General features: G+C 42.2%; 1 pseudogene; it reads right to left on the reverse strand.

The window, feature by feature from the left end:
- Positions 1–514: 514 nt before the first annotated feature.
- Positions 515–21,031, reverse strand: LOC144773843 (large ribosomal subunit protein eL8-like; annotated as a pseudogene).
- Positions 21,032–21,318: the final 287 nt, after the last annotated feature.

The following is a 21,318-nucleotide window of genomic DNA, read 5'->3' on the forward strand; positions in this document are numbered from 1 at the left end:
GCTGTTTTTAGGGAATTTCCATGGTTTTTTTTTTAAACGTAAAGTAAGATCTTATTACCATACCTAACTATAATGGCACTTTCCTTTAGTTTTTCCAGCGACTTTCTGGGGATTATTTGTTCAAATTCACCCACCTCTGTCACTGACCATGGATTTATTGACCGTGTGCAGGATGGGACTGGATGCAGGGCTTGCATCCAGGACCTGTGGGCATCACCTGTGAGCAGCCAAGCGTGACTGTTGCCCAAGTACTGCAAAACATATCTTTTTAAATAATGAAATTACTTTACATTACATCTGTATATATCTTTCTGTAACATCTTATAATTAATAAATAAAGATATGAGTTTTAGTTGAGTTTTTTTTTTTTTTTAAATACATCATCAAAAAATGAATTCTAATAAAATTAATATATATTTGTTTTGCAGGGACTTGATAAGTAATTTTATTTCAGAAAAAAACAATGCAGCATTTTTCCTTCATAGTTTATTATGTACAGAAAGATGCTGTTGACTTAACCCAGCTTGGTGGCAATCTCCTTTCTTTGCCTTGACATTCTCAAGTTTTGCAATGAGAGTCACTGAATTAGGACTCAGGATACCATCATCCCTCTGATGATGAATCTCATCATATATGTCAATTTAGTTGGCTCTGACGGCCTTGAGTAGCTTGTCTAGCGCACCCTTATCTTCCGGTTTTTCTTGTGTGAAGGCGATTGAAGTGCAGGCCCTCCTGTGGATCAGTCGGCCCAGCCTAACCATCCCCATTATGATACAGTATGGATCACCCGTTTTACGGCCCAGAGCAGGCAAGATAACTACAAGCTCAATAGGGTCCACATCATGGGCAATGACCATCAATTGGACCTTCTTATATTCAACCAGAGTGGTTACTATGTTCACGTCTGCACTGAGCACTGGAGGTCTCTTGATTGGAGCATCCCCCTTGCCTACAGCCTTCTGTTCAGTGCGAGCCAAGAGCCTGTGCTTCTTCTCCTGCTTAGTCTCTGGTCTATATTTGTGGGCCAGCTTAAAGAGTTGAGGATCCGTCTGTCGGTCCAGGGCCTGCTTGAACTGGTTGATCGCAGGTGGCACTTAAAGTCAATTGTTAGAGGATGGGCCTCTGGTGCTGCAGCTGGATGTGAGTCAGATCACACTTAGACTGAAGAATCTGGCCAATGCCATAGATTTTGGGTTTCTTCTCAAAGAAGAGGTTGGTTTTCTTGGCCTTGAGCTTCTTCTTCACAGAAGGGGCAGGGCCACCTTCTTCCCTTTCACCTACTTCCCCTTCGGCACAGCTGACAGTGATAGAGAAACAAATAATTATAATAAATATTTGTAATAAATATTTATAATACATTTTAACTCAAAATAAAGTTGATAGCTTCTAGCTTTTTTATTTTGCTCTACATTTAAAATAAATATATAGAATTAATTTGCATTAAGATTTATCATACAAATATTTCTCCTTTTTCTTAAATGCAATCAACTTTTTTTAACTTTCCCCTATTCTTTACCATTGAAAGATCACCGCCTGGTTACTGAAACCCTCACCAACATGTGGAAATTAGTAGTGGTAACTTTACACTCGTAATATTGTCTCCACCCCCCGAATTCAGGGGGTGTAGACATGTAAGTCTACAATTTGTTGTACATTTTCACTCGTAAATGGGGAATAGCCAAAAGTAGTCCATTTACTACAAAGTGGAAGAGTAAATTCACACATGCAGATTTACTCACGTGTAAATTTACCTTTGTGATTAGGTCCCTAAATATGATATTCCAAAAGAAATTGCAACAGAAATGGCCACACTTCAATGGCCTTATAAGACTTTTTTAACACTTGTTTGCCTTACCATTGATACATAAGCTATTTGCTGCAAATATAATGCCCCTTCAATGGACAGACCCTTTGAAACTACTACCCAAGCGACACATTTACTAGGGGCCCAGTGCTCATGTTACAAAAAGTGGACCAGACCTGTCCCTTCGTGATGCACCTAATGTTGCAACACCACTAGCTGGCACCAAAACACTTTGGTTTGGGGTTCCCCAGTGTGCGTGCTTCTAAAACATGCTGCAACTTGAATGGGAACTGTTAGACCTAGCATATCTTGGCGCAATTACCCCTGACTTTTTGCCTCTGCCTCCTTTGCTTTTAGATGCTTTGGATACTTTGCCACTGCTGATCAGTGTCAAAGTACAATAGTTCCCTTTTAAAATGTAATGGTGATTGGTTGGCCATGATTGGTATGTTTGCCTTACTAGTAAAGTCCCTAGAGATGCGCACTGTGTGTGCAAGGGCTAGTAATGCAAGGGCACGCAAAAAAGGGAACTCAGGCCTTCAGTATAGGGCCTGCACGCAGAATGTTAAGATAGCATTTAGTCCTGACAAGTGCAACCACTTGTCAGGCCTGACTTTCCATTTTACATCATGTTGGACCCCCCTGTGGCAGCTCCCAGGTAGCCCCTGGGCTGGGTGCAGTGTAGGTAAAAGGCAGAACATATACTGAGGTGTGTGCTATGTTCTGACATTGAAAAACTCTCCATTTCGGTTTTCACTGCTGAAAGGCCATCCTATCCATATGACAGAATGGGGGAGGCTAGGTGTTGTGTTTGTTAGCCTAGTTTCCTGTCAGTTTAGAAGGGAGAGGTGAGTATGTCTGAACTCACAGTGTTATAACACACCTTTCTGTGAAGGTGGTTTTGTCACTGTGTGTTCATAAACCACTCTTTTAGAAAGTGGCTGCGTTTTGTGCTCTGAGCATTTCTGTGTGTCTCTGAAACGTGGATTGTCTGTCTGGAACTGAAAGGTGAGAGGAACTCGGAGAGGTCCTGACCAAGGGAGGGGTTCAGATGGCACCAGGCTGACCTGCATCTGGAGAGTAGGGGGGAGGATAAGCCCGAGAGGTGAAAAGGCCTTGGCTGGTGCTATTAACCAATTGACCCATCTCCTGCTGAGTAATTAAGGATCCAGATCATAAAAGTTTCTGGAGAAGTCCCAAGCAACGCGGTGTGCGGGTGCTTTCGCAGCTTTAAACCCTCAGAAGTTGTGCTGTGTGATCGTGGGGACACAGGAGTAAGCTAAGTCTCGGATGCTCTGGGTGCGTGTAGAAGTGCTGGCCAAGGTGTTGGTGAGGAGTGCCTGGTCATGGTGTGCACAGGGAGACGAGGTGAGGCTTGGACGCGCAGTGTGCGTGTCGTGGTGCAGCTCGGGTGTTGTTGAGGAGCGCCTGGGCCTCATGTGCACCAAAGGAAGAAGTGAGACTCGGACGCGTGGGTGTGTGTAGGGGTGCAGCCAGGGCGCTGGTGAAGAGCGTCAGGGCATCGTGTGCACCAACGGAAGAAGTGAGTCTCGGACGAGCTGGGTGCGTGTCGTGGTGCGGCCTGCGTCTTGGTGAAGAGCGCCTGAGCCTCATAGGCACCAACAGAAGAAGTGAGACTTAGACGCGCTAGGTGCGTGTTGTGGTGCAGCCAGGTTGTTGGTGAGGAGCGCCTGGACATCGTGTGCACCGGGAGAAGAGGTGAGATTCGGGCGCCCAGAGTGCGTGTCGTGGTGCAGCCAGAGCGTTGGTGAAGAGCGCCTGTACATCGTGTGCACCCGGACAAAAAGAGAGACTTAAACTTGAGGGGCGCATGTTGAGGTGCAAGCAGAGCGTTGGTGAACAGCGCCGGATCATCGTGAGCACCAAAGAAGAGGCGAGTCTCGGACGCGCGGTGTGCATGTCGAAGTAAAACCTGAGGTGCTGGTGAGGAGTGCATGAGTAGGAGGTGCACCAAATTGGAAGTAAAGTCTCCACAGTGCTGAAGGCGGATCTCGGTGTGGACTGAGACCTGCGGAAGGAGGGCCAAGTCATTGGGCCCTCGGAGTTACTCGCAATGGCTGGGACCGGCAGCCACGGAAGAGCTGAGCCGCCGGCCCAAGTCCGCTTCAGCCCGTGAAGGAGTTCTGGATCAAGGCCCAAGTCGCTGATGTCAGTGAGGAGAGTGGGGTCGCGCCACCCCAGGTAACGTGGATCAACACCTGGGGTGAGGGTGCGGGCCCGGAAGGACACTCTCTCGGCCTCCTGTTGCAGTCAGCTGCATGAGCTATTGCTTTGGCTCAGATCCCAGCCCGTGCTGACCCTAGGAGGGGCAGTGCTGAGACCGGAGTGAGAAGCAGTACTTTTGTGTCATCGTTTGACAGAGGCACTGGTAATGGAGCATGTAAAACTGTTGTATTACACTTTGCATTATTGCTGCAAACGAACTATCGAACTGTCGTATGACGCCTGACCTCATTTGGGGCCTGACGAACCATATGCTTGGTGCGCTACGCACATCGTTATTTTTCCCTTGCCTATTAGCTGATTGTAATGTGGCGTATTGCATTATTTCTTCAGTGCACAGTATCTGAGTATAACGTGGCACAGAGTATTATTTCTTCATTGCACTGTACAGGATAATAGCGTGACACATTGCTTTGTTTCTTCTTGGTACAGGGCATGCTGGCGGCGATACGCATTGCATTATTTCTTCAATTGCAAAGTACATGACTGTGGCGCTACGTATGGCATTGTTTCTCTGTTGCACAGTATAAGAGAATATCCTTACGCATTGCAATATTTGTTTCCTTTTGAAACGTGTGTGATTCTAGCAATACAACTGGCCTAACCTTTTGGAAACGGTTGGAAGTGAGCTTAACTATTGGTTAGGAGCGGTGGTTGGGATTAGAACCTACCAACCCACCGGAAACAATATTACCCATTCTTTTATGTTGATTTTGTATCATGTGGTTGTATCGTATAATTTCTTATATAAAGATTATACTAATTTTATCAAAACTTGTGTAGAGTCTATTTGTGGTGACATCATGTGGTTACTGTGAGCGTGGTTGCACATATTGAACACTTGTGCCTTGGAGATAAGCCTGGCTGCTCGTGCCAAACTACTAAGGGATGAGCAGGGCTATCTCAGACGGTGTTTTTACTTAGCCTAACGTTGAAGCGAGGGGTCGGGGACGCCCGCCTCCAGCATTTGGTGGTGGCAGTAAGCGATAAGGACCCCACTTCCAACAGGAACCTAATAAGATCCCCGCAAAAGTTATGACATTGTTTTTTATCAATGTAATTCTTTTGAATGTAATATATTTTCTCTCTTTTCCTGATTTTCTACTATACCGAGCAATATCGCCAGTTGTATGAGCTAAATATAATTTTGCAGTAGTAACAAGCAAAAGTAAATGGAGAATGTGACTAGATTAAGAAAAATAGAAAAGTAGGATTCCAGGTGAAAAAAATTAAAGCAAGAATCAAAATGTATTGACTATGGGGAAGGATGGAGAAACAATATTTTAAAATAGGATAAGAGATTAAATGAAATACGTGGTGGCTGAACGAAAGAGACTGCAGTGCGGCTATAGCATGGGCAGTAAATGATTGAGGAGTCCCCTCTTAAAAAAGAGAGAGTACATTTTGTATGGAGTTAATGGGATCGAACGAGGAAATGAGGCATAGAATTAAATACAGTGAAGAGAAAGCACATAAGAGAAAGTAGTAAGATGGTAAAACATTACAGCTGGGGAAGAAGAGCTTGAGGAAATAGAGTGTTGGATTCTGGAAGATAGGAAAGTGAAAATGAGTGAAACAAAATGGGCTGAATAACCTGGGGCCAAGATGTGGCGTCAAGTGGTAAGGAGCGTCAAGAATATATGGGAAAAATGTAAAAGCGATAAAAATGGGAATTTGACGGTGGTCTGTCTGAGATATGCTGAGGGAGTATACATAAAATAAGGAGGTTAATGATGGGGGGAAAATAGTCTTAGACCCTTGTTAAGAATGGTAAATTGTACACCCAGTAAATACCAATAACACAACATTAATTACTGGTTTACAAATTAGCGCCACACTCTGATTTACCCACCATGAAAGGTGTAGATAATATTCTAATAGTGCATGGTAAACACCCTTTGGAGGCGTGCTATTTGTCTGCACAATTTGCAAGAGGTTTTACATGGTGAAAACCGTGAAGGAAAAAAAACGGATTTACTGATGTCCCTGGTATCGGTACCTTGGGGGTAAGGAGAGGGAATAAAGAGACTTTCAGCACCTGAATTGTAGTGGGTCACATAAGGCTGAGAAAGCACAGCTTCAGGATGCTGTGATGAACATCAACTTCTTGGTGAATAACAGTCAATCACAAGCAAAGAAGATGATCAGAAATGTAACAATGGAAAGATTTGATTTTCTTCAAAGGATTACGTAGTACTCATGGGGACTGGTGCCACAGCAGAGCAAACAACAAACTACACTAAAGAAGAAATCTGAAATGTGCCTGAGCTGTAAGGTTATTTTGTAGGTCTCACTCAGAAAATGACTATGGACTCCCTCACGTCTGTGCTACCCATGTTAATGCTACAAACCCTATATAGGGACACCATGTGATGTTAGACTGAAAGGCTTGTCTGTTCTTTTTGTGTGTTTGCAAGAAAAAGGACCTCTGCAAACCTTGATTTTTTCTACTTATTTTTTTATTGAATGTGATTCCAGTGATTGCATGGGAGACACACTATTACCCTACATTTTTATTATATATATTATTTGAAGTTGTTTTCTCAGTGTGTGCCATCTTTACCCCAACTGCATCCTTGTTTAATCTCTCCACCTCTTCACTCCATTCTTTATGTTTTACACTAGTGTTTCCTGGTCTGTTTCACAAAGAACATTTTTATATCTAAGCTAGAAGACATCACTCATGCTGGTAGATTTAACAGTTTTGGAAATTCAAATACATTCCTGATAGCATGTCTCCAAAGGTGTACCCTATCCCTATATTACACAAAGTTTAGATGTGGTCTGTTTTCCTTCCCACCCACGATGGAATTTAATCCATCTGTTTACTGGAGCAAATCTCTCAACAATTTCAGGTTGTAAAAATGTTCAGAAAGACGTTTGTGAATGGTTACAAACTCACAGGATTGTGGGCGTTTAAAAAACTCTCAAGGCAAACCATGACTTTTTCAACCAATCCACCCATTGCATGGGGTTTACTGTTGTGTAATTGTATGCTGTTGTGCATTCAATTATGCAGTAGTAAAAGCATTTAAGCCTGGGCAGAAATGGCTTTCTGATATTTTATACCCTACTCAGACGTGTGATTAGTAATGAAATGTTAAGAAACTCTACAGTTTATAAAGTTCGGAAGGTTTCCTCAAAACCTCGAAAATAATGTTTGTGTGAAAAAGCTTCTCCATTTTTTCTCCAAAGACATTTTGCAAAACAACTCTCCATTAAAAGTGAGTTATTAAAGGCTAGAGGCAAAGGGTTCCCACAAAGCCTAATTTTAGTCGAAGTATTCACCACCAAAATTGCAAAAGTTGCAAAAACTTCACAAGGTTATGTAGGTAAAAATCCTTTCAGCTGTTTAGGTTTGGAACAATGAATGTCTGAATTCGTTTGTTGGAATGATGCACAGTGACCTGCAGGTTGGTAATTGTTCACCTCATCAGAACTATTTTATCTCTTGGCTACAGCAGTAAACCTGTTTATGACTATTTCTTATTGTTTTACATTTTTCTAGGTATACTTAATGCTTTGTCTCTAGGTGGTTTAATGACTTTAAAGGCTATGGTGAATCAGAACAACATAAACCTAGTTTGATATTACAATCTTTAAATTTTATGGAATATCCTTGCATATTGTCAGTAATATTAAGATTTTAATTATGAGGACAACGGTGGCCCCCTGAAATGTCTATTGTAATTCCGATGAACTTTGAATATGAACTAGTTTGATTCCCAATTTGTATTGTCACAAATAAAATAGGTTTGGTCACTTGAACAATGTGTGTCTGGTGTGAAATAAAATACAAGCCAAGTCGTTGCGAAAGAGAAGTTAAAGGTATAATGCTATAAACCCAAGTGGCCAGAAAGTGAGAACTCAGCTATTTACAAACATAGAAGAACCAAAGGCTCGTAAGGTTTAGGTATCATTACACTCCATTTGCTCACCTGACAAAGTTCAAGCTCAAAGTAGAAGTCTGTATATTTGTAACAAGAAGGGGAGTTGTTTTCAGGTATGGGTTACGTGCTGCTTTGACTTAGCCCCACAATGCATAACTATTGTACTCCTTAATCATCATAGCTGCGAGAGTAGAGGAGTTAATTCAAAACACTCATCTAAATTGTAGTGGTTTTATTGTTGGTAATTCAAGATAATTCTTTGTTACAGAAATGTCAGAATCATCCTTATTTAATAGTACAGTTATTTCAATATAACCAATTCATATCTCGATTATCGAAATTAGTGTATGGTCGGCAACCATAGACTCACACTATCAACAAGTGTTTCACTAGGGCAAAGTTCTGCCATGGGCTTTTTCAAGACACAAATGTAGGTTTAACATCTCAGTACAGAAGGCAAAAATAGCTGATGGCTAAAAGAAAGTAAAAACAAAAATGTCATCTGTAACATATTTCATGTCTGTTCATCAAGATGATCAAACATTTTTTTTCAAAAATCCAAACAAATCACCATTTATGTGTAGATTGTGTCAGGATTCTGCCATCCTGCCATCAGGTGGCGCTCATGATGGCCCGGTGGGGTCCAGATATTACACCAGAATATGACAGTTCAGGCTTCCGAACCATATTCCTGATCATGGTCCTTGTAGTTCTTTCTGTCTCCAACCCCTTCCCCAGTCTTGTCCTGATGGTGGTGCCCTATTCTCTCTATTGATTTTCTGGATTCCATGGCTGTTCTGACCCTTTTATACCTGCCTTCCCAACTTTTCACTCTCTTGCCTCTGATCTGTACTCATTCTTGGCTTTCCTGTTCCCTGCCTTGTACCGCTGACCTTTCCCTTTCCAAGTCCTAGTTTAGTGTTCCCTCCATTGGTGATTCCCTGATTCTTAGCTCCTGGTTTAGTTCTTGCATCTGGCTCTCTCCCTGCACCTCTGCTCCTCCCTAGAGATTCCAGCTTTTTCTTCTCTGTTAGCCTTGAGTGCAGTGGCTTGCAGCTGGCTTGGCTGTTGAGTCTCTTTGTGCTCTCTCACATTCCTGTTGCTGATTGGTTTCCCTTTAGAGTTATGAGTGTGGAAATCTCATTATGACCAGATCCACATTAAAATTTATTAAGTGAAAATCCAACTTCCAAGCAAATGTCTTTCTTCTCCAGGTCGACAAATCTTTACCACCATGTTAGAATGGAGCAAAACCTGAATACATTTCAAAATAATCATCAACCTACAGCATTTAATGTTCGGTCAATGAGAGGTTTGATGAAGTTTTAAAAGCTTTATTTCTCATTTAAGAGATTAGTTCATATTTTTGTTCCTTTATCTAAGTTAGTCAGACAAATCTGTTTATACAAATATCAAAAAGATTTGTTATAAGAGACAGCATACAAAATAACACTGCATTCTATAAAGGGTTTAGTCCCTATCTTAATGTAAAAGACCTAACCTATCCTAGCGAGAACCCATAAAGAGTTATTTTGGAAAAAGCAAGTGCATTTGGAGCAAAAGGCTCATAGCTATGAAAAGTCGTACTTCCCATGAAGAGCAGTTCTGGAAACTCAGCCAAGTTTCCTAACAGCTGCCCTAACAACTGTTAAAATAGGTAGAAGGAAGTAATCACAGCATTAGCTACTAGCAGCCCGCCCCGGCGTTGCCCGGGGGAGAAGGGGGCTGGGGGCTGCATGTTAAGGCTCTGTGCACTCCCGTCTGGGCAAGACCGCATCCCTCCCGCCTCCCGCCTCCCAGGGGAGAAGGGGGCTGGGGGCTGCATGTTAAGGCTCTGTGCACTCCCGTCTGGGCAAGACCGCATCCCTCCCGCCTCCCGCTTCCCGCCTCCAGCCCCGACATTGCCCAGCCCGCCTCCCGCCCCGACATTGCCCAGCCCGCCTCCCGCCTCGATCCTCCCTCCCGCCTCCCACCTCCAGCCTGCCTTTGCCTTACCTGCGCTGCCCACTCCGGACTCCACCGCCTCTCCTCGCCGCACGTCACCGCTCCTCCCCGCGTCATTACGTCTAGGTCGCGGTCAGCGCTACGTCGCGGCCGGCGCTTGTTTTAGGGGACTACTTTGTTTAGAAAATTTAATTTTTTATTTTACGTTTTATTTTTTAATGTCGCCTATGTCCATCTACACACCCTGAGGATTCTAACAATGTATTGGGTGTGTGGATTGGCGCTGTAGTTCCCGAGTTTACCTGGCCAAAAGGTGCAAGTTCTCTCTTTATAATAGTAGTATAGATGATCAAAATAAAGATCAAAAGTCTCCTCATAAAGGGTAAGGAAAACAAGAAAATCACTGTTAGCAGTAGCTTACAGCAATCTCGGGCAAGAGTAGCACAGTCAAGTGCTAAGGGACATGGCAGGGAAAGAGAGAACAGAATGCATTAACTCTCGAGCTAGGAACCTGTTTTATATAGAAATACGCAAAACATAAAACATGTTGCAAACTCGAAATGTTGAATCATCCCTGGCCAATAGGAAAATATCTTCCAATGGTCTGCCATCTTCTTCCTCAATTTCGACAGTAAACATTAATTTCGACATGTTGCTATTTGAATATGGGTATAACATATTACAGACAGATACATCTAGGAAAGTTTCCATGAGAACCTTTGCAAGTCTACTCTGTTAGCAGTTCAGTGTCCCATTGTGTAAAAGGTCTATGAAATGAAACATTATTATCTAGCATGCCCTGGTTAGATCATGGAAATCAGAGCTATAACAAGCATTTTCTTTACCTATTCATTATAAGCATGCAGCAGAGAAAACTATCTGAATACGATGAAATAATAAGGTGTGTGGTGGAAAGACATACATTTTGCAGCACACAGCACATTTCACGAAGATTTCAAGTTTTGCAGATCAATTATAATGTTGTCAGCATTTACAAAAAGCATTAATTTTATTATAGGGATAATAAAGAATAAGAATATTTTGCAACCTATCAGAGAAAGAACAAAAGAAATGTGAGTTTTCTGCAGAAATAAGCAGTATTTTCTATGTGGCACATTTAATAAAAATGCATTTTCCCTAACCACTATATTGACACGTGTTTTCTAAGTTAACGCTAAAGTTCATTTCTATATTATTTTGAGGCTATATTTACTTAAAAATGTTCAACTTACACAAACCCCAGTCTGATGATTTTAGTAATCATAACATATCTAGGTTTCTCATGTGAGCCCATTTCAGAGTGCAATTTCCTTTTTAAGCCGCTAAATTTTAAAGACTTCATGTAATCATCATTCATTATAGCCTTTCAACCCAAATCCTTCTCATACCATTTCTTTTCCATCCTTTCTTCTCTCTTGTGAAGTATGTATCCACAGCCCAGAAATAATTTGTAAAGAAATAATAGACAAAGTCCCACTATTACTATTGACAGAAAAAAAAGCCTTCAATATACCCCTTCCTGCTGTGGAAAACCAATTTCCAATTGTAGCAACTCCATTTCCAAAATTTGCAAACAAACTTGGGGGGAGGTTTTCAAAATAGTCGCTCAACGCAACACAGCCCGCCGCGAGGCTGCGCTGTGTTGTGCGATAGGAAGGAGGCAGGAGAGCGCCATATTTCATGTCTAGTCCTTTTGGGTGTCCGTCTTCTGTATATGCAAATTTTCCATTTGTGTTGGCTGTCAAGTCTCAGTTTAGGGTAAACCATCTTCTTTCTAAACCCCGCTGTCTTCCTTCTTCTAGACATTGTCTAAAATATCTCCCTTTTTGTCAGTAGTTTGTGTCATGTTAGTGTGTCTCTCTTCTAAAGCCATTATATAAGCCTTTTCTATTGGCCGCATTAAACAGGTTACATTATTTTTGTAAACCTTTACACTATCTATGGGTCTATGGGAAAATAAATAACTCCAAGCTGAGTCCATTTCCCTTGCTTGTGAGTGTAAATTCATGCTTTCTATTGATGGTACACTGGTAAGTATTAGATCATAATTAGAACAAAAATATTCAAAATGTCCTCAACTATAAACTAATGGCAATATGATGATGCAAGAAATAGCATAAGATAAAGTCATGTGGTAATATGTAACCTCTTCTGAAATTGTTGTAGGTAAGTGTGTGCTTACACAACAATCTTTTGCATCCATGGTGATAGTGGATTCTTGTAGAAACCTACTATAAATGTAAGTGGAATAATCACTTTTCTTATAGCCTACAGAGGTTTAACTAAAGGGCTCTTCCCTGGTATGGTAAATAAGTGAAATAAGTGAATTAATAATGTTCTTTGCTTTAGGCTCAGACGCTAGGTAAAATCCTATTAGTACTATAGTGATCATTATTACAGTTATTACGAAAATTGAACGTATGATATATTTACACTTATTTCTAATGCAACACATTCTCAGAGTCAGTTTAAAACAGCCCAATAGATTGTAGCACGTTTTAGTGTGCAGCTTCTTTGGTGAGGTTAGCCTTCTTTGTTTGTTCTTTTTTTTTGCAGTCACAAGCATAACTAGACAGCCTTCACTCTACTCCATGCTCTTCTAAAATGTTGTACTTGTTCTGTAACTTTCAACTCAGGCCTAGGTGGATATTATGTAAAATAAATAACTAAAACAACAATCATCTATTAGGCATACTTCAAATTGTCTTCCTTCAGTTCTGTTTAGTCTTGAATTTACTTCAGATTATTCTCATCAATCTCATTTTCCCTTTTTCAGGGAGGTTCCAATAGTTCAGGGTTCACACTGCACAAATCTCCAATGTAACATTCAAAGCAGTGTTCATGAAGTATTACCATTCAGGTGCTTAATATCTGCGACAGGCCACTTGTGTTCTTTTCGATCTTAGTAGGGTTTGCTGATTTGGATCTAGGCTACCTTTGTCACTATACTCAGCCTCTTCGGGTATTATTTCAAGCTATTGAAAAACCTCTCCTCAGATTTTTGTATTCATAGATTTGTGGCCATTCTGCTTGTCGGTTGATTCTCCTCGTTCAGTGCTGGTTCCTTTGCCTGGTTCTTCTTGTCTCAGTAGCACATCAGCAGCATTTTCTCTCTGAGACTCGATCTCTGCTTCTCCTCTGTTAGGGATCTCAATGCTGCTCTGTGTTACTTAAGGTACTTGCACTTGAATTTCTGTCAACTGATCTTCACCCCTTCTTTCTGCCAGTGGCTGGATTGACACTGGTGCTATTGGTCTGGATGGTGTAACCATCAAAGCTCTTTGTTCAGGATCATAGATTGGATTGCTCACTCTCTTGGTGTGCGAGGCATGAATCCAACTTGGGACTTCAGCATACTTGACAGCAGTATGTGTAGTGAGGATCACCTATAAGGGGCCTTTCCACCTGGGTTCAAGGCAAGTCTTCCAAAAGTGCTCCTTGATCTCAACCCATCTCTCTTGCTCCAAAACAATGTGGATTCTTTGGTATAATCTGGCATTCCTAGTGCTGAGGTGTGGCACAATTTATCTTTCAACTCTAGGAACACTCTTGTACATTCATTGTCCCATGGAATTGGATCAGACACATGTCTGTGTGTCAGCCTCAGTAGAGGCTTTGCCACTAGGGAAAGGTTTGGTATCCACTGTCTACAGTAGACGACCAGTCCCAAAAAACATTTGGATCTTTTTTTGAGTTTGAGGTGGATTCATCTGCAAAAGTGCTTCCACTCTCTCTGATGACACATTCATAGCTCCTTTCACAATAATGTGTCCCGGTTATTGTCCCTCTTTTTGGCAATACTGCAGTTTCCCTGGAGACACTTTTCTCAGCCAGGTGTTTCAAGAGTGCAATGCTGTCATTTTGAAGTCAAGCTACAGAACGCATGCACTGTCTGGGGGACCTGCTGTAATAAATATTACCATTTTTTCCCATCTCCTTCTTACCATTGGTTCACTCCACTATCACTTTTCCTTGCTGCCTTCTAATGTTTGATTTGCTGATACATCACTTCCCTGTTAGGCTTAGGCACATCGGCCAACTACAGTTTCCTTACGATGTCCCTCTTCAGACGTTGTTAGGGACAACTCTTTTTTTTATTGGTACTTTCTGCCACCGCTCCTCACTGCTTGTATTTACTGCTGCAGCGAGCGATCCTTTACTGGTCCCAGCACTGTTGTGCTGGCTACAGAGCTCCTTAAAATTGGGCTGCACTGTAATCTGGGCTTTACTTTGTTGCTACCTACATAGTGGTGGCCATAAATTGTGTGGTACAGTCTCTGGCGCCATGTCATGTCCTGCTGCAGAGCCGGAGTTTGTTGTGGGAGAGTGGCTGGCTAGTTTGGGCATGGCAATTATAGCACTGGCAGTGCTTCCTGAGTGCTTGCACCGGCCGCCGTCAACTGTCAGCTGAGCTGCAGAATTAAAATCAATGCACCCTCACCCGGTAATTCAATTGCCCTTGAGGCGAGGGAGCGACTGAGTGTGAGTTGCAGCAGCCAGGACTCTGGTGGAGGACTCAGGAGGGGGGTGGCAAACCCTCAAGTGCCACGGTGGCTGGCCCTGCAGAGTTGAAATAAGTTTAGTGAGACTGTAGAGTGCAGTGCACTAACCACCCAAGTGTATTTATAATATCATATAGTCAGACTGCCTACCTTTCTCAAATAAATCACCCACAGTACTTTAAGCTGCTGCCCTCGAGAGAAGCCATGACTGTGTAGCTGCACTTTCTGCACTTTTTATTGAAATAGAGAATAGCCATTTTTCCTTCTGGCTCGGCTTATCTCTAACACTTCCGACCGGAAGATATGTATTTTAGAAGTGGAGTTTGCAGGGGGGAATTACGGCATTCCTGAGACAGCATATACAACAGTTCTTCAGGAGAGCGAGTGCGGACAGAGGTGCACATCACCACACCGAAACGCCTCTTGGCACATAGCCATGCGCTGATGTCTGCAGCACTCACAGTATGCAAACTCAAATTGCATTTATTTTGTAGGCATGCCAGTTATGCCAACTGGTTTCCAGCTGCGTAGCTTGCAGCATGACCTTGTTTGACTTCCTGGAGCCTGCAGGTACTGTTTTTCAAAGACCTGTTTTGCAAAGCACAATGGGAACATCGCATTCTTGCCTGTTTTGTGCAATTTCCACACATCCTCACTCACCCCACAATTATATCAGTGCGGTTGCATTGTTTGCAAAAAATGCTGGCTTGTGCTTTAGTTACCTAGTTGCCGTTTTGTATGTTTCTCTACTGATTAGACGTCATTCTAAAATGTTATTGACTGTCCTGACCATAATGTAAGGCAGAATTATTTTGTAAGTGTACTTGTTCAGCAGTGCAATATTTCTTTCTATGTTTTGTAAAACACGAAGGGCCCGATTCACAGACTAACTTATGACAAAATCCTAAACTTACTACCATTTTGGTATTCACAGAAGGCACTTACTCATTTTGGTATTCACAGAAGGCACTTACTCATTTCGGTATCCACAGAAGTTAGGAGTCCTAACTTTAGGACTCCTAAATGCCTTCTGTGAATACCAAAAGTCTTAAAGTTAGAATTTTTCTCAATTTAGTAGTAGTAAAGTTAGGACTCCTAACTTTAGGACTCCTAAATGCCTTCTGTGAATACCGAAAGTCTTTCCGTATTCACAGAAGGCATTTAGGGGTTCTAAAGTTAGGAGTCCTAACTTTACTACTACTAAATTGAGAAGAATCCTAATTTTAAGACTTTCGGTACTCACAGAAGGCATTTAGGAGTCTTAAAGTTAGGAGTCCTAACTTTACTACTCCGAAACTGAGAAAAATCCTAATATTAAGACTTTCAGTATTCACAGAAGGCATTTAGGAGTCCTAAAGTTAGGAGTCCTAACTTTACTACTCCTAAACTGAGAAAAATCCTAACTTTAGGACTTTCGGTATTCACAGAAGGAATACCGAAATGAGTAAGTGTCTTCTGTGAATACCAAAATGAGTAAGTGCCTTCTGTGAATACAAAAATGGTAGTAAGTTTAGGATTTTGTCTTAAGTTAGTTCTGTGAATCGGGCCCACAGGCTTTTTAGGTCGAGCCTAGACAGCGCTTGCCCTGTCTTTTCAAGACTTGTTACTTTATGTTGTTTTTAGGGGCTTGGTGGGAGAGTATAGCTTTGAGGGATTAAAGTGCAACTCCGTGATTGAGCATATATTCCTCCCACAAATTTGTAATTTTGTGTTTTAGAGTAAACTCCCCACAAACGGCCTCTCTTGTGCCATGTTATCTATTGCTACAAAGTTAGAGACCATAAGCCTCAGGTCTGTACACATTGCCAGCCTTAGCCTTGTCTCACAAGAGCCTACCTAAAACAGGGCAAACAAGACCAGCCCTAGCCTTCTCTCACCAGAACCCATTGTGCACGTCGCACACAAAGACAGCCCTAGCCATGTCTCACAAGAGCTGTGATGTGCAAGGCACAGAAGGCCAGCCATAGGCTGGTCTCACTAGAGCCTATAGTGTATAATGTACACAGTGGCAGACCTAGCCTTGCTTCACCAGAGCTCTCCGTGTAGATCGCACCAATGACCAACCCTAACCTTGTCTCACAATATCCTAAGCTTCAGGTCTGCCTCAGCAACACGTCTGTCTGTTTGACCTATTGTTGCCAATTCTTGAAAGTTCTGTTGTTACCAGTTCTTGAAAGTATAGATAGAGTGAACATTTTTGTTGCCCAGTGCATTTTCTGCACAGTGGTCTTGGGCTACTAAACCTGTTCATTTTTTGGGGACATTCGAGCCCTGGGTCACTTCATTGTGCAGTTGAAGGAAGAAAAATCCCCCATTAGTACCCTGTTCCAAAATTTACTTTATCGCTGCTTTAGAAACATTTTCAACTGATTTACTGTGGAATTTATTCTGCTTGGGTAAACTGGGTATGTTGCACTGGGTAGTGTAGCAAATCATGCAGGTTCCAGATCTGTACAAGCTAATGGTGCCCACTTGTACCATTAAACCCATTAAATATATTGTGGGTCAGAATGTTATAGTGCTGTTGACTTGGATTGAGGCACTTGTCTTTTTGTCTGTCCACTAAAAAGTCTTGGACTGTGTCCATAATTGTTTCTCAAGGAAAGCATGTATTCCTTAACCACTTGGCTCTAAGGCAATTCCCGCTGGGTGCTGAAATTTCCAAGATCCCATTCTACATGACGAGTTCACCTTGTCATGAGCACAGCTCCAGTGTGCCTCATGACGAGCTCACCTTGTCATGAGCATGCAAGAGGTTAATTAAACCTGCAAGTGTGTAGTAATTGTAGAGCTCTTCAATCCCTGGCGGCACAGCACCCAGGATAATGTGCTGCAAGGCTAAACACATATGAGGCCCAAAGGCGAGATCTATTGGCTATGCCAACGCTTGTTGCATCTTGTGTTTCTGATACCACAAGCAGATCATCTATGTATTGTGCACAGGTTGATCTTCCTAGCATCTGCAGAGTTCCTAGATTTCTTTTCAGGATTTGATTGAAAATGGATGGGCTTTCTGTATACCCTTGTAGGACACAACACCATTTCACTACCTTCTGCTGGATTATAAAGGAAAGGAGAAATTGGTTTTCTTTGTGCAAAGGGAGCCTGGTACAGATCAATAACTGTAAACCACTCTGCTGTATATGGGATTTGAACCAATATGGTAGCTAGATTCGGTACCACAGGACAACAGAGCACTACTGTTTTATTTACTTTTTGTAAATTAGGAACTATATTTTCCATTGGGTGTCTGGAAACCCATAAGTGGAGCGTTATATTCACTTCCAACTAGTTCCTTCAGGATTCTTTTTTGCAACACTTCATCTATCACTGGTTGTATTCCTGCTCTTGTCTCTGGTGTCAAATGATATGGTGAAGTTTTGGGATAGGCTGCATTTTGTTTCACAGAGATTTGGACTGGACTACACCTTTAATTATTCGGATCTCTTTTCCTGTAAAATCCAAGACTTCTGTGTTTGCTGTATTTCATTGATAGTTAGCAGGGGGAATATTCCTGTCTCAGCCTGCTGCTTAATTTAAAATCTACATCCGCATCATGCGTCTGGAATGCCACAACATCCGGTGTACAATAGATAGTGCAATTTAATTTGCACAACAAATCCATTCCTAACAGGTTCACAGGACTTGAATCACAGACTACAAATAGGTGCTTATCTTCAAATGAGCCTATTTATACTGGAACCTTTTCAGAAACTTGATTTTGGATTTGTTTATTAATTACTCCTACAACTTGGATAGTTTTCCCCAAGAGAGGTAAGTCTGAGACTTCCACTGTTCTAACTGTGGCTCTGGTAGCACCTATATCAATTTGAAATGATACAGTGTGGCCATAGACTTCACCATCTACATATGGGCCACTCTGGTCTAACTCTAAGGGGCTGATTACGATCTCGTTATGAAGGGCTCCAAACGGGATTCATAAAAAGCATATCCGATTCGGAGCCTATGTTTCCGAATAAATTGTCCCCTTTTCCGAACAACCAAGTACGATGCGAGGAAGCCTTTTGTGCTGACCAAATCGGTTCCGAACCCGAATCAGTCAGTCCGATTTGTTCAGGTCCGATTCATTCAGCCCAATACGGACAGCTTCCAAACGAATGAGTACGATGCCCGATCCTGACAGCTGTACTGACTTGCTTTTGCCGAGACAAAACAGCTGTGAAATTGGTTTTCGGGGGGGCCGTGGCAGTCTCACTTTACCCGGGGCCCTCTGAGTCGGTCACAAGCGGGAACCCTTGGGTCCTCTCTTTTCATGCGTGCATAGTGTGGTGGCACCATGGGGTGACCGCCACTGGATGCACGCTTTTCCCCACCCACCCCGTTTTTCAATGGGAGCCTGTGTTCACGTTGGGTACACAGGCTCACATTAAATTCAATGGGACCCCAAACAAACTGAGTCCGTCCACATACAGACACATCATACTCGGTCGGTCGGACTCTCGGAGTGTGATTCGTATAGAAAGCATTCCTAACCCGAGTTGGTGGGAATACTTTCCTAACAAGATTGTAATCGGTCCCTAAGACTGCACCAAGTACACAACCTTCTTCTCCTCACAGGCACCATCATTTAGCATTTTTGTAACTGGAACCATCAGTTTCAAATAACAGGAATATTTGAAATGTATTCTGGTATGCATCATGAAATTGTGGCATGGCATTCTGAAATTAACTGGCATTCATTTTTGCCTTTTTATTGAGATTAAACCTAGGATTCCCCATTTGTGCAGGTGCAACAGGTATCATTGGAGCCTGTTTTTGCACTGGCATCTGCATTTGCTGTGTGTGCACATTTTGAGCTCCCCCACTGCTCGAAGATCGGAACGAGGTACCGACGGACAGAGCGGGGCCTCCATCGCCAAGCAGTTGCCGGTTGAGGTGAGACACACTCCCACAGAAAGCTGGGAATGAAGAAAATGGTCACACCTACATATACATGAGAACCATGTCGGGTAGGGTGGTAACAAACCACTGATTTATTTTCTTATCTGGTGCAAATCACTGTGTATATATTTCTACATTTGATTGCTTTCCTTGCAGTAGCATTTTTCAACAAAGATTAGGTCCTGAAGGTTGCCATTCGGCTGAAACATGTCGACCTCACTACTCGCCAGGAGATAGTAAATTTGCTTTATACTATCAGGCGATCGATTTTCATCCTATGACATGTGGACAATACCTAATAAACTTTATTTTTGGTCCCCATAGTAATTTTTAATTTTCACCTGTATTTCATGAGCACTGCACTCCCTCAGTTGTATCTTACCTTCAACAACTACTTTGGCTGAGAACAGTGAGAGTATTTGGCCGAGCACATACCTACGTCAGCCGCAGTGCGGCATTGGGTTGTGCCTGACTTTTCTCTCCTAGTCTTCCATATGACGAAGTTCCGCCAAAGGGGTGGGCTGATGGAGACTTCTCTCTAGCCAAGTACTGGGCAGGTTATATGCATCTGGTGGACGGTTTTCTTGGAGCTTATCAGGTTTTCTTGTCATAACAAAAGACTGACTTTCTCTTGTTTTGGTTGCAAGTTCTGGTTTGGGGTTATTGAGTAAAGTTGGTCTATAAAAACTATCCCCTAGACCCTCCAACAGACGTTTTTTCCGACACATTTTGAGCTTGCATACCTTGCGGCATTTGTACATTCCCTTCAGCATTATCAGGATTATATGGACATCACCTCTTCCAATGTCCAACTCGATGACAGATATGACAAGCTGTAATCTTTTCCATTGCAGCAATATCTGTTACAGATCCTGTACCCACAGTTACACCTCGAACTCTGCAACGGGATGTATTTATTCCTCCTTGATTTCTCTGAAACCCTGACTGTGGCACACCAATTCCTTGCATGTTTCCTTGATTTCCTACAAAAGAAGGATTCTGAAAACCTTTCTGAACCAGCTTCATGTGTGCTAACATGAACTTCTCTTTTATCCTTTTCTGATTCATGTGTAACTCATCACTGTAGTATTTTGTATATGTCAGGATTTCGTTGAGTGATTTGTTTGGCCAATACATCTCTGTCTTTAGCCCTAAAACAAATTGGGATACTAAAATCCTAATGTCCTCCTCAGGATATTCACAGCCCCGGTGCTGCTGAAACACCAGTAATAATCTCTCATAACACTCATGTACAGTCTCCGTTGGCCCCTGTGTGGTTCTCAATCACCGTAGGAGATGGTGTATTTGTCCCAGCGACTCTTGCTGGTTCCTCTCTCGGCCACTGTATATCAGTCGTACATTCAGCCAATAAATCAGCAGGCACCACAATGTCAAAGAACGTATTCAAATCAGTCCACAACACCTTTGAAATCTTTACGAACCTTTCCACTTGTGCATACCACTACACCAGCTTGTCTCTCAATTTGGGAAAATTGTTCGCAAATGCTACCAAATCACCTTGACTCCAAACAACAGGTACATATGTTCCTCCTGTGATTGCTGTAACTTTGGTAATATGTCACTTCTCCCTCACCTTCTTCATCTTGCTTTCCTGTAATAGCTGCTTCCCTCTTTTTCATCTCATGTTTCTTATCCCACGTGGTCTTTAATTTGTCAATCTCACTCCACCGGTGAATGCACTTAACCAATTTTACAATATGCAAATGCAGTCCGGTAATCCTCATATTTTCGAGTGCTAGGTCATCCAATTGAACCATATACCTTCTGTGTAGATACACATTTTTGTAAGACCATTCTCCTATTTTGCAGCTAGTTCAGTTGACTTGTCATGAGGTAACACTACTCTTCTCATAACCTCCTTGCACAAGTACAATAATAATTTGCATTGATATTGTCTATGTGCTCAAACTCCAAACATCCCCTTGTTATTTCCTCCAGTAACTTTCAATTGTGAAACCTTTAAGTGCTTCCCTTTTTCAACCTCTGATTTTCAGGTGTTCCTGCATTCTGC

This window comes from Lissotriton helveticus, chromosome 8, assembly GCF_964261635.1.
Source record: "Lissotriton helveticus chromosome 8, aLisHel1.1, whole genome shotgun sequence".
NCBI classification, from domain to species: domain Eukaryota; kingdom Metazoa; phylum Chordata; class Amphibia; order Caudata; family Salamandridae; genus Lissotriton; species Lissotriton helveticus.